The 13,216-nt window shown below is 44.6% G+C and overlaps 1 protein-coding gene across 18 annotated transcripts in view; it reads left to right on the top strand.

Annotated features, from left to right (window-relative positions):
• LOC116853599 (histone deacetylase 5) overlaps positions 1-13,216 on the top strand; it is a 138,003-nt gene that overhangs the window by 58,220 nt on the left and 66,567 nt on the right. For 2 of the 18 annotated variants that reach the window (XM_032834774.1, XM_032834766.1), the window contains exon 2: positions 3,105-3,177. The exons of 12 other annotated variants lie outside the window; for them this stretch is intronic. The gene's annotated coding sequence lies outside the window, so the exon portion shown is untranslated. Of the gene's footprint in view, positions 1-3,104; positions 3,178-8,521; positions 9,064-13,216 lie in introns of those variants that run through there. 4 more of the 18 variants (XM_032834833.1, XM_032834828.1, XM_032834753.1 and 1 more) reach the window with 3 other exon arrangements.

The following is a 13,216-nucleotide window of genomic DNA, read 5'->3' as shown; positions in this document are numbered from 1 at the left end:
CCCCTCCCCCCTTCGTGTTCTCATGCTCGTACGAGTTACGCGAATTTCGCAGCGGGGAATCGACGAGTGATCGTGATAAGCGCGACACGAGGGTGCCACGAATGCGAACTTTGAGATCTCGCTTGGGTCTCGCCCGTTCTCTCCCCCGGCGGAAGCTATCTTTGGGAGAATCACGCCTGGAATTGCCTGTTCTTTTCACGAGCCAACGGGAGAAAGAGAGACTCGTGTCTACTTCGTATGTAATAACTCACTCTCCACCCCGTAATCACATTTCTTGGGACGTACAATCTGGGTCTATCAGATCCGAGCAACTTTGAACTACATAACTTTCTAGAAGATCGATACTTTTGAACACACTTTCTTCCAGGGATATAAAAAGGTCTCAGCCGCAATAAAATCAAAATACAGACAGATTCGCGCTATTTTCGAATTTTCCTAGACTTTTCACGAGAAGGTCGGGGAACGATCAGATAATTAATTTGCCTGGGACTGGCACACTCAATATTGTACGTTTGGGGTTAATGAAGTCATCAGATGTGATGTAGTTGCAGATTGTTATGAAATATACTTATGTGTGTATCAAAAATTTAATTTCTTAACACACACACACACATATATATATGTGTGTGTGTGTTTTAACAAGATGTTCTTTTTATTCAACGCCTCGCTCACCGATCTCTTCTCCGTGTGAACTCGGTTGATCGGGAAACGACTCGTGGAATTTAGGACACGATTCCGAGATTATTTTGGTCAAGACGTCGGCTGAGTATCGTCCTGACGGGTGAGAGAGTAAGAGAGAAAGAGTAAGGGAGAGAGAGAAAATTTGTTTAAAGATCCCCGAGTGAAGAGATTGCGTTGCACTCTCCCTCTCTCTCTCTTTTTCCCTTCTCTCTTTCTCTCTCTCTCCCTCTCTACAACCTTTTCTCGTCTCTTCTCACGCTTCATCTTCCTTCGTCTCTTCCTCGCCTCGCCACCCGCCGCACGCTTTGTCCGCCGCGTAGATTTTTACCCTCCTCTTCCTCCTCCGCCTCCTCCTCGTTCCCCCTGCTCTTCTCTCTTTCCCGCGTCGACTTACGTCCGACTTTGTTTCACTCTCTCTCACGATGGTCCTCTCTCCAATACGATGGCATGGAAACGTCGGCTGGTCGGATGAGCGGCGAATATTAATGCGTGTTTTTACACGTGCGGACGTTTATTTTTGTCCGTATTTTTAGCGGTCGGTATTTTCGAACGAGCCGGTCACTATTTTCGTACTAGTACACATATGTGCGCGGTACTACCGCGAGAGGAGAAGAGTGCCTGCCTAACCGAGCCACTCTCCACGAGATGTTGCTCCTCCGTCCCGTTATACCGCCTCGCGCAGTAATCAATTTCGCCAATCCGGACAGAATTCTAAATGTAAATTCACTCACGTAGAAGATTGTAGCGTGTCCCTCTCCCCCTCTCTCTACACGGCCAAATAATACAAATCGTACAGAAAGCGGCGAAGATAAAACGCGCGCGTTACTAGTTACTAGCGCGCGCTGTTATCGCGCAGTCGCGCGGCGTATATTTTTCGACGGAGCGAAATGAAAAAAATGAAAGATATCACACAGAAACGATAAGATTTGTCCGGAAATTTTGTCCGAATTTTTGAGGAAAAAATTCGAACGCGATTTATAAATGTACGTAGAGCTGCTCCGTTAACGCGGCGAGTAAGCTGACTGTACTTTCGTCACCATTCCGTACACGACGAAAGCTCCGACACGTGGACGTCGAAAATCCGCTCCGTCGCAATTTATACAGCGTACGCTCTTCGGCCCACCGGGTGTAAGTGAAACGCTTCGTAGAAGCACACGAGCCACCCCGAGAGCGCCTCGTCTACGACGAGATGCCGCGGTTTTTTAAAAGCGGAACGGTCGGCTTTTTAAAGACGCGTATTTATACGCTCCGGACGACCTCATGCTGAGATCGAGACAGCTCGATGCGATCCTCGCGCCTTGCCTTCCACGTGAGCCTACCGAGAGAGAGAGCGCGAGTCCGCGCTTCTCGTCGAGAATTTCGTCGAAGCGAATGTACTAGTCGGAAATTGAAATCCGTGCATGCAGTTTCAGAGTCCGTCTGAACATCTAATTTAAATCCTTTGAGCCATACATTTCATTTCCCGGTAAGGTTTTCTTAAATTTGGCACATAGGGGTTGCTGCATATTTCGGGGTCGCGGATTACGAATCTGAAGTGACAAGCAAACTCGAAATGGTGGGCACGATATGACGACGATTAATGTCCAAAATTAGCAGTCTCGCTTTTAACATTATCCGCAAATATAACGATGATATTTCCTCGATATCAGAAAAAGATATTTGCGTTTTTTTTACAAAAAGAGCTTGCAGCAAACATATTATCAATATTTCAATAGTATGTAAAAACAGAGTTCAGTAGTCCGGTAAAAAATAGGATCTACAGAAAATTTTGAAAAAAAATGTATAAAATACTGTCAGTTACTTCGAATAAACTTAATATTTTGAGATGTCAATTACTCTAATAGACTTAAAATTATTATTGTCTGTGAAAAAAGCACTTTACTTTTATCTGCTTATAATAATTTAACAATTAAACTTGTTTTATTTTATTATTAAAATTTCACTGTTTATATTATTTTATTGTTATTTTATTTTTCATTATTAAAATAGTTTTTTACTTATTTTTAGTCTCTTATGTTTATGACAATGTATGGTAATAATATAATCGGTGTTTTTGCTGATAAGTTAGTCAAAATCATTAAGAATGGAGAAAAGATGACTCGAAGGGTTAATATTTCTCGATGGCAAAACAATTCCTCGAAAAGACACGGCGATCGATGGCACTTCGCTCGTTGAAATTACAGCGGCGACTACTTTGCAAGGTCTCATATTTATAAGAAAAAATTGGCAAATTGTTATAAATGTGGGTGCCGGTTTCACTCTTTGCAGGTTGGCCTTGCAAGAAAAAGTATTCCCACATCTACAAATACGTAGATCTCGAATGACTCCGCGCGTTTACCTGTCATTTTTACTTATCAGCGCGTTACGAGATACAAAATTCCGCGTGTTACGGAAGATTTATTCTTTTTTCTTCTTCTTTTTAGGTAAGTGACGGTTTTCGCATGCCTGGCAGTCGGAGGTGTGTCATACGAAGGGGTGAAAGGGCCGTATAGCTAGGTAAGCAGCTAAAAATAAAGTCGGCACATCATATCGAGCGGTCCGCTATAAATAGCCTCGAAGCAACGAGAGCCTCTGAATGTATTAGAGCCGTCCGACTTGCCGCGCGATCTTTTGCACAAATTATAAAAATACTGCGTACTCGCGGCGCGTTAATGCCGTATTAAAATTTGCCGTCCTGCACTGAAAACGAGGGTTCGGGAAGCGCACCTCGAAGCAGCAGAGAGACATTCTCCCTCGGGAACACTCCTTTCCTCCTCCGAGGCAAACGTTCCCCCGTCGGGAGATCCGAGAAGGCGAGACAGTCAACTTTATTTCGATCGTTTTCGTACAATGACGTAACAGTACTGTCATGCCTGTCGATTTTATCTTGATATGAAGTCTCTCCAAGCGATCGTGAAAACGAGAGTCGAGTGTTTGCGCGCGAATTATGATATCCTACGCGTGTGTGTGGACAACGTGAACCATGTGCGAGATATCATCTATGTAGACAATGAGTAATGTCTACGTGGATGTTATTTGGGGAACATAAGCGGAAAAAAATTTAGTCGATCAAATATTTGGGGAAATATGAACGAATTGGAATTACAGCTGAAATTATATTGAGAAAGAGAACACTTGAAAATTTATCTATAGATTATAAAATTTCCAATTTAGTTTACATTGCGTACACGGAAAAGAACCGTGCACACATCATGTAGATAATACGTGTCGACCATTCGTGTAAACGTAATCTGGAAATTCGCGACACGACTGCGGTGTGGAAAACGACCGCGAGATACCGAATGCCGTTAAAATCGGACCCCGGCAATTTTGTCGCGGCTCGAGTGGATCCCTCGCCGATTTCCCGATAGCCTCTTTCGTGCGCGATCAAATGTATTCGCGAGACGAATTACGCTCGCATTCGACGAGAGCGTGTTTAACGGTATCCAGCTCAATGGATCGATAGAGTTTAGGGCGGGCGGCGAGGGTTGGTGGAGGCAGAGGGAAACCCGCGGTATGACCTTGCCTGCTATTTTTGGAAGGCGGCACGTGATTGGAAGATGGCTCTTTTTTTTTAGACGTCGGCTGGAAAAAAAAAGATTCCATCGGCGATCGAATTAGATCCGGAGCGGGAGACGCGCACGCTCGTCAAAGGCACGATATATCGCGTATGAGAGAGAGAGAAAGGGGGGAGTGAGAGAGGCGATTCACGTCGTCGACGGAGGGCGACTTTCCTCGCGCTGTACGACACCTCGTAATCGAATTGCACGGTTATCAGCGAGTTCACGAGCGACTTTCCGCGAAAGGAACTACTAAGTGAGAGAAAGAGAGACAGCTCGCTCGCTCACACGCGCCGCCGGTACCCCGCGCGTTTTCTAAACGCATCGTGTGGAAGGAGGTTGCGAAATGGAGGAGGTGAGATATGCGCAGTATGTGAGATACGTGAGCTCGCGTACAGATACCGATACCAAGAATAGATACAAATATCGAGATACGATGTTTCGTCTTTTTGTTTTCGAGAAAACATACAGATTTCAGACGATGAGCCGCGCGTGAACGTCGAAATGTAGGTAAGTGTAACGAGAGAGATGGAGGGGAAGGAGGACGATAAGATACAGCACGCGCGAGAATACAACGTAAATGGATATCTTGTATTTTTTGTCGACATCTCCCGTATTTTTGATAACTTCCGACATCTACACGCGGAGAGAATTTTATAGTAAAAATTACTGGAGAATTTTGTGATCAAACAGTATTAATTCATTCTGACTGATTGACTGTCTTTTCATCACATATGTATTGTTTATATTTTAGGAATTGAGAAATCTGCTATGTTTCTACACCGAGAAGAAATCTAAGAAACAAGAAATAATTGTTTTTCAAATAAGTAAATATACGTTCTCTCTTAAAACCGTAGCCAGTCATGAAAGAAATTGTTTATTCTATTTTAAAGAATTCAGATCTAAGTAAATATGTTGCTAATATACCTGCCCCCTCCTCGAATAAATCGAATTTTTCACTTTTTGGATATTTGTTCTTTCAGTGTAGCTTTTTCTACAGTATCACTTTAAATTCATTATGTTAAATTTGCTATAATTATATTGGGCCTATGGGGCCTGAAAATTTACTTAATTACTAAATATTTATATTTAAATTCACTATATATCTCAAATCTGTCGCATTGTTTAGCTATATATACTTTACTGACAGTCGATTTCTGCGTTACCAGAAACCTAGTAAGATTGAAAAGAATTTATATGAAAGAGAGAGAAAACAAAATTTAATATTCTGTCCACGGACACGAGCGCTCGCTTGTTTATTAGTCACGGTTGACGTAAGAAAGAGTTTTTCGCCGTATTTATAGCAATTTGAATTTATCGGAATGAAATATAAGCCTCGGTATACTCGATTTGGCAACTTCCATCCGTCCCGTTGCAATCACGCGGCGCCCAGCGTGAACTTTTCGGGCAACTCTCGGCTACACGCTCATCTCCTTCCGACGTTCTTTCGTAAAATGTAAATCACCGATGTCGCAATCGTCGTCAGTGTTGCGTCAGAAAGAACGATCTCGGGACGAGCGTTAATTTGCGCAGCGGCATAATTAATCCCAAATAAACGATACAATGTTTCCGTTTGCTCGACCCGTGAATAACGCGGTCAAGAGATCATCATGCGGTATTCTCGTTCTAACCTGTCATACATACAAATGCAATTTTCATGGAGGATTCCCAAAATTGCTGGCCCCGATTTCAACAATGGATTCCTCGGCAAATTCATCCGTCCAAAAAAATAGTTCGTCGGAAAAAAAGAACCATCGTTTCTTCTGGATTTTAATACACCAGCGTTAACACGTCCGATCAATTAATTAGAACTTGAAATTGAGACTGTTTTAACGATAGAATTCTCGGCAAATTGGAACATCTTAACTCGTGAACAAAAAATACATCTACAATACATCTACATACAAATACATCTACATATACAAATTTTTTTTTCCAAGAAAATTCTATAGCAATTTGTCCTGTAAAAGTCTGCCCGTGTAGCATTAATACCTCGTTAGAACTTGAAACTGAGACTCTGAATGAATGATGCATAGCATGACTATGTTCACTATACTTTTCCCCCACGTATCACGAGCGTACGAGTCGATAAGCGTAATCTGTGCAGTGTCATTAACGCCGGCGACGTGGTCGCTGATTATTACACGATTTCGGTGAATTAAGGCGGAGAAAACAAAGGACTAGCGATAAGGGAGCTTCCGGAAGCAGCCAGCCGCAGCGCCCACGAACACTCGATAAGAACGATACATTTTTAATCCGTTCAGATTTGTCACACGTTGAAACTTGTTCGCTGCGTAATTCACCGGAATTCCAAGGAGAAAAATCACTTCTCTTTAGGAATGATTGTATCGTGGTCGGCGATCTCGTCCGCGACTCCGAATCGGTATTTCACCGCGATCGCGAATTATGAGATTCATTCGCGTCAAAGTCTACTTCTAGCTGAGAAAAAGGTGTTTGTAATCATAATTATATACAGAGAAATAATGACTACGAATTATGGTCAAGAAAACCAGTATTTTATTGAATTCTAATATACTACTGTGCCCAAAAAGTAAGACCAATTTAAAATTTTGTTTTTAAATCTTTATTTATTATTCCAAATCTATTTCGTCGCCTTCAAAGTAATCCCCCTCAGACACAATACACTTATGCCAACGTTTTTTCCAACCCTCGAAACAGTTGTTAAAGTCGATTTCCGGAATGGCCTTCAAAGCTTTCTTCGATTCAGCTTGTATCTCTTCAATCGAGTCAAAACGGTGTCCCCGGAGCGGTCTTTTGAGTTTAGGGAATAGCCAGAAGTCACACGGTGCTAAATCAGGTGAATATGGTGGTTGTGGAACGATATGGGTCGAATTTTTAGCGAAATGGTCTCGAAGAACCAATGCAGTGTGAGATGGTGGGTTTATATCTATCACTGCAGTGTGGGTTTATACGCATCACGTAATACGGTTTCCAACCGTAGGGTTGGAAAAAACGTTGGCATAAGTGTATTGTGTCTGAGGGGGATTACTTTAAAATAGATTTGGAATAATAAAGATTTAAAAAAAAATTTTTAAATTGGTCTTACTTTTTGGACACAGTAGTAAGTGTAACAGTAATCTTGTATACATGTTATTACTACCACTATTTTCCTGTAAGAAATATGATTAGGCTAAAAATAGCTACAGTTCTGGTCGGACCAATCATTCTTTCTCTCAGCGTACAGAAGAAGCAAGTCTCCCGAATGAAAATCCAAAAGGAACTCGAGAAAATAACCGCCGCCGCCGTTTCGGTTTCATCGCACGCATCACGACGTGCGTAAGAGGAAGATCGGCGACGCACGGCCGCATTTAGCGTTAAACGTGGTGGCGGCGACGAGGACGCGGTATGCCAGAAATTTAGCGGCTCCCTACACGGTGGCGGTAAACGCCGGTTAAGTATCGCGTTGGTGGACGTATTATGTCTCTCACGTGGGTAGACGTAACCGAGAGGGGAGACGACGGGGATATAACCGATCGGGGATATAAATATCAGCCGCAGGAAAAATATCGATCTTTCAAGCGCGTAATAAGGCGAGCCCCTTGGGCTCGCGCTCTCTCCCCGTGATTAATCGGGCACATCTATTTGTGACGAGGAAACAGTTGAATAGCATGACGTACGAACCGAACCGCCCACTTATCGTGAGGCACATTTGCGGACGCGCATTTGCATTACCGCTCGCCTCGATCCCTTCGCCATTTGCGCGGAACATTCGCATTGGACACGTGTCGCGGGCGAGTATCTGCGATTATCCATCCATGTGCGCGCTCGCGACGGCGCAAAGAGACAAAGGAACTCGCTTTCCGGGCCGATCGTCAGAGGCGAACGATGCGAGAAACTCAACAGGGTTGCATTCCAAAACGTTCTTCTCGAGAAAAATTTTACTCAATACCCATAGTTCGCGTTACGTGTACTGTAGAGTGTCAATTTCCTCAAAAAGAACGTTTTGGAATGCAATCTATGGAAGCAGGAGAGAAAAACGGAAGAAAGAAAGAAGTGAGAAGAAACATCTCATGGCGCGTCGTCGCGAGCAGGGAAGTTCAATTTCGCGAACGTGACTCCTCGCATATGAATCGCAACATAATTTCAGCATCATCACGTTTACCTGTCGCGAGCTCGAATTAGAATCGCAAATGCCGGGTCGGGAAGTCAGATCGTGGCGCCCCGACGAGGGCCGCGAGCGGACGCCCCTGGCGGGAGAGCGCGTGGACACAACAATGCTGGGTCTCTATAAATAATCGAGTCTGCGGCGGCGGCCGCCACGCGGCGCACTTGTCGGCGCTGGCGCGTGAAGTGTGGCGCGAAGCGGGGACACGGACGGACGGACGGCCGCGCGGCGCGGCAGTTCTCTTTCGTCTGCCGCGCGGTGCGAGTCTACGTTTGGATACGAGTCGCGCGTCGTCGTCGTCGTCGTCGTCGTCGTCGATGCGACCTTCGCCTCGCGTAGTAGCAGCAACAGCAGCAGCAGCTCGTCGCCAGCGCGTCTCCCGGCTGCAGCGACGTCGCGCCGCTCATTCGTCGGTGCAGCAGTGCGCGCACGCTCCCGCGCGCGTTTGTTACGTCCCGATGTGTTTCCGAATTCGTGTTCGTAGCCGATGACAGTTCCGCCGTCGTCGTCGTCGTTCGTTGTCGAGCGCGTGTGAGATCGCGAGCGTGTGAGGAGCCGAGTTTCTCCGCGACTGGACGGGGCAGAGAACGGAGAGCGTGAACGGCCGGTGGCAGATTCGAGTTAAGTGTCGTCGTCGTCGTGGTCTGTCTCACTCGCACTGGGAATTACAGGAGTGGAGGACGGTGGGATAGAGCGGACACTGGCCGCGTCACTGAGGTAAATGGAGAAACTGTACTTTTTCGCGCGGCCGTTCGAGAACGCGGCGGTCGGCCGCCATATTTTCGCGATTTCGCGGAGAGCGGTGTCGCAATGAGGAGCGCACGGAGTGCCGTTCGCCGCCGCGGTCGCGTCTCTCTCTCTCTCTCTCTCTCTTTCACACATACACGCACACACGCACACTCACAGCGGAGGATGCAAGAGAGCGGATCGTTTCCTTACCGCCGTCCGTGCTCCTCTTCGTGTTTACTCGATAACACGCGCGCCACGCAATCCATCCGCGTTGGTCGCGCCGCTCCGCCTTTTTTTCCCGCGGCGCAGCGCGAATATCTGCGCTCGGATAAACACATCGACAGTGATGGCGCGTCGCGTTAAGTCCGTGTCACGGTACGAATTGGAGATAGAAGATTGCAGATTGGAACTTGACTAATTGGTACAAAGTAGATCAAGACTCAGGGGCCATATTCTTGAACAATATCGTATACGATATTTCGATAAAAAGCTATGATATACGTAACATGAATTATAGCTTTTCATAGATTCGTTGATTCGTCGAAATCTAATCCTCAATTTGCAATTCTCCATCCGTAGTGTGACACGGGCTTTAGTCGAGCAAAGACGAGAAGAGATACACACGGAGATCCCTCCCACGCTCATCTGTATCTTTCTCTCTCTCTCTCTTTCTCTTCTTGAGAGTTTGATACCATGATACGTTACTATCAGAGTTTATACGGCATTGAATATTAATGATCTCCATGTATCGCAGCGAAAACAGACCGCATGGCATTTCTGTTTTACACCGCGCGATAATGACGCTTCTTTTTCGCGAGAAGGCAAACATCAATGACGCCTGCCGACAAAGGCGACGACTCTCGTCGTCGTGCATTCTCGTCGCATGTTTCAGCGCTAAACCCAACCGACCGGCCGCGTCAGCTTCATTTGTCTAATACAAAGATCACGTTCCGCATCAACGTGACATGAAAATCGGAGGGTCGCGCTTGTCGCCGAACGCGTCGTGGACAGTCGATCGGGTCGAAAATGATTAAACTTTTTGCGCGACGCGTGTTCGCGAAGATCCGATGGAAAGGTTGTCGGGAGAGCGACAGAGAGAGGTGAGACTCTTTCTCTACCTCCCTCTCTCTCTCTCCCCCTCTCACTCTAGCAACAGGAAAATGCTTCGCACGCAGAGAACACCTGTTGTATGCGACGCCCACGTTCGGAGTCGATCGTTCGCTCGCGTCGCGTCGCCTCTCGCGTCGACATTAAATGGCTCTTTAATCACTCCACATTAATTTCGACAACATCAAATGCATCTCGTTTCCATATTAAAACTCAACATCAATACTTGACATTGATATTACCAGCGTCGTTCTGATGCGCATAATCGTTGCGAACGTTTGGAAAATCCTACGTGAAATTCTCGATCTTTGTGCTATCGTGAAGCGTATTATCATTATCGAATGTGTACACTCGCACACAGACGCGTACAAATGTTCAATAGAGACACTGTACATTCGGGTGACTCCGTGTGACAAACTTTTCTGCCGGTGCCTTGCTTCCCTCAGAAACGCAAGTCCCCGCTGATACTATTTCGGTCGATGTGAGACGCGCGTATAATTAATTTCGAGTAAATAATTCCTTCTGCGGCAACGTCATCGCGAGAAATAACCCCGCCTATAGAGCAGGGAGAAGTCACACGCGTGTTGAAAAGCGAGCGTTACGATCGGAGCATACACGCACACATGTACGCACACGTACGCCGCGACATCGCGATTTACACAACGACGAGCGTCGAGGAGAAGATACCGAGGGAACGTACGTGTTTTCACTCGTACGATGAATGAATAGCGACTAAGTCTGTGACACAGCGGCGATCGCGCGGTTCGATCCATCGATCCCGGGATTGTCTGTCTGTCTGTCTGTCTGTCTGTCTGTCGCACCGTGTAAGGAACGTTGTCGTGCGGCGGTCAACGAACGAAAACTACACGTCGAGAGAGAGAGAGAGAGAGAGAGAGAGAGAGAGAGAGAGAGAGAGAGAGAGAGAGATTTATGCACGAGTTGCATCGCGCAATATGGCGATGACCATCAAAAGGCCAAATCAAAAGCTCATTCACTCGCGGAATTGGATAACGATAATTGGTCATAGTTATGCAAGAATGATCCAATTCGAAAGTTATAATAAGACATGATAAAAGCGACCATGAATATATTAAAAATTATCGTAAAATAATAAGAGTATAAAACATTAAAGTTATCTTTATGGTCATTTTTATTATGTTTTATTATAATTTTCATAATAGTGCCAGTCGATTCTCAGACTACTAAAATCGTATCACAATTTTTACTACAATATTCTCGCTGTGTAATAGAAAATAAAAAGTGTTCCTCAATTAATTTCAGGCCATAAGGCTTGAGTCTTTTCTGTCTCTGGAGAGACTCGAGTCGAAAATCATAGTTTCATGGGTTGGATTCTTGCATAATTATGGTCGATAACCCAAGTCCCTTCGCGACGGACGAGTTGGCTGACATTTGCACCGATTATACACAGTTGATTACTCGATAACCTTATCGGGTCTACAAAAGCACCAATAATATTTTGCGTAACCGAGAAATGTCGTTGTCATGTGCAGGTGTCACGATGTATATCTCGTGAACGCACGAGACCCCGAATTGATCGAAAGTGTAAATGTCGACTGTGTGCTCGCCGTTTTCATTTGCGGAACGGTCTCCTCTTCAACGCGATCGATCGATTCGTATGTTAGTCGCGCGGTACGAACCTTTCCGTACTTTGTGCGAATCAGCGCGCGAGTCGCGTGCGCCCCCACGACTTTCCTCCGACGTTAATAATTTCGTACGATCACCAATGCGCAATTAACATACGCGATGCGGATTACCGCCCGGCCGATTAGCAGCAGCGGAACGCGCGTTGAGACACGCGATTCAATTGGATTAGGCAGATCCACAAGCGCGGAATATCGGATTCTTCCGCGGATTCGTCTGCTTCCACCTCGTAAAGCCCATTTCGCATAATCTACAATTCTGGGCCTGGAAAATATTCATGAGATTAGATTCCACGACCGCGCGATCAAAACACGTTTCAGTTTCACGAGAATCGTCTAGTCTAGGATAGATAGAGCTCGCGCGACTCATGTTGCCCTGCAATTTTAAAATCAAACATCTTCTTCTCCTGCTCTTGTCTTATGAAATTAAGATCGCTGTCGATAGATAATCAACAACAAGAGTTCAGTCAAAAGAATTTCAGGGGAGGATCTTGCTACTTCAGCTCTTAAGCCTGATCTACAATATGCTCTTTGCTTCCTGCTTCTTTCTCTTTATCTCTTTCTGACTCAAACCTTAAGCTTTAAGCCAGAAAAAGATAGAAGATAAGAAACAGAACGCAAAGAGCATATTGTAGATCAGGCTTTAGTCTCTAGTACAAAACACGTAAGCAGTCAAACTCAAGCATATTAATCAATCCCAGCTAATTATTCTCCTTACAGCCCAGGAATAATCGATCGTAATTGGTCAATTTTTTCACTAAGTTTTACTGATTGCGTTCTTTTTATAATCCTTGCCAGGATAACGTATTCATTAAATACAGTATTCATAGTCGAATCTTTTATTTAATTACAAAACTTGAAACATCATTATAAAGTTATCTTAAACATGAATAAATTAATTTATTTTTATATATTCATAACTTACTGAGAAATGATTAAAATTCAATTCCTTTTTTATTTAGTGTAAAAAACATCGAGATATATGAATATATTAATGTCTTTTGTAATTCAATGAAGTCGAATCAAGTCACAACAGTTATAATGAAAAAAATAGAACACATACTTTCAAGAACGGTGATATTTGAAGAATAAAGTCTGGGCAAGTTTTACCCATGTTTCTAAGATTTTTTACATTTCTCAACATCTTTATAAGTTCTGAGCATCTCACTCTCAGATGTCCAATATAGTGATCCGTGCGGCATCTATAGAGATGAACCTAAGACGATCTTAAATATGAGATCTGACTATGAATGTCGGCCTAAAGAGCTTCTAGATCACGCACGGGGAAATTAAAATTCCACGCGGGTCGCGTCTCACGAGTCTTTCTCTCTCTCTCTCTCTCTCTCTCTCTCTCTCTCTCTCTCTCTCTCTCT

Source organism: Odontomachus brunneus, unplaced genomic scaffold (assembly GCF_010583005.1).
Source record: "Odontomachus brunneus isolate Ranch 3 - 2012 unplaced genomic scaffold, Obru_v1 Obru_scaffold_006, whole genome shotgun sequence".
Classification (NCBI taxonomy): domain Eukaryota; kingdom Metazoa; phylum Arthropoda; class Insecta; order Hymenoptera; family Formicidae; genus Odontomachus; species Odontomachus brunneus.
This window is presented reverse-complemented; position numbering and strand designations above follow the sequence as displayed.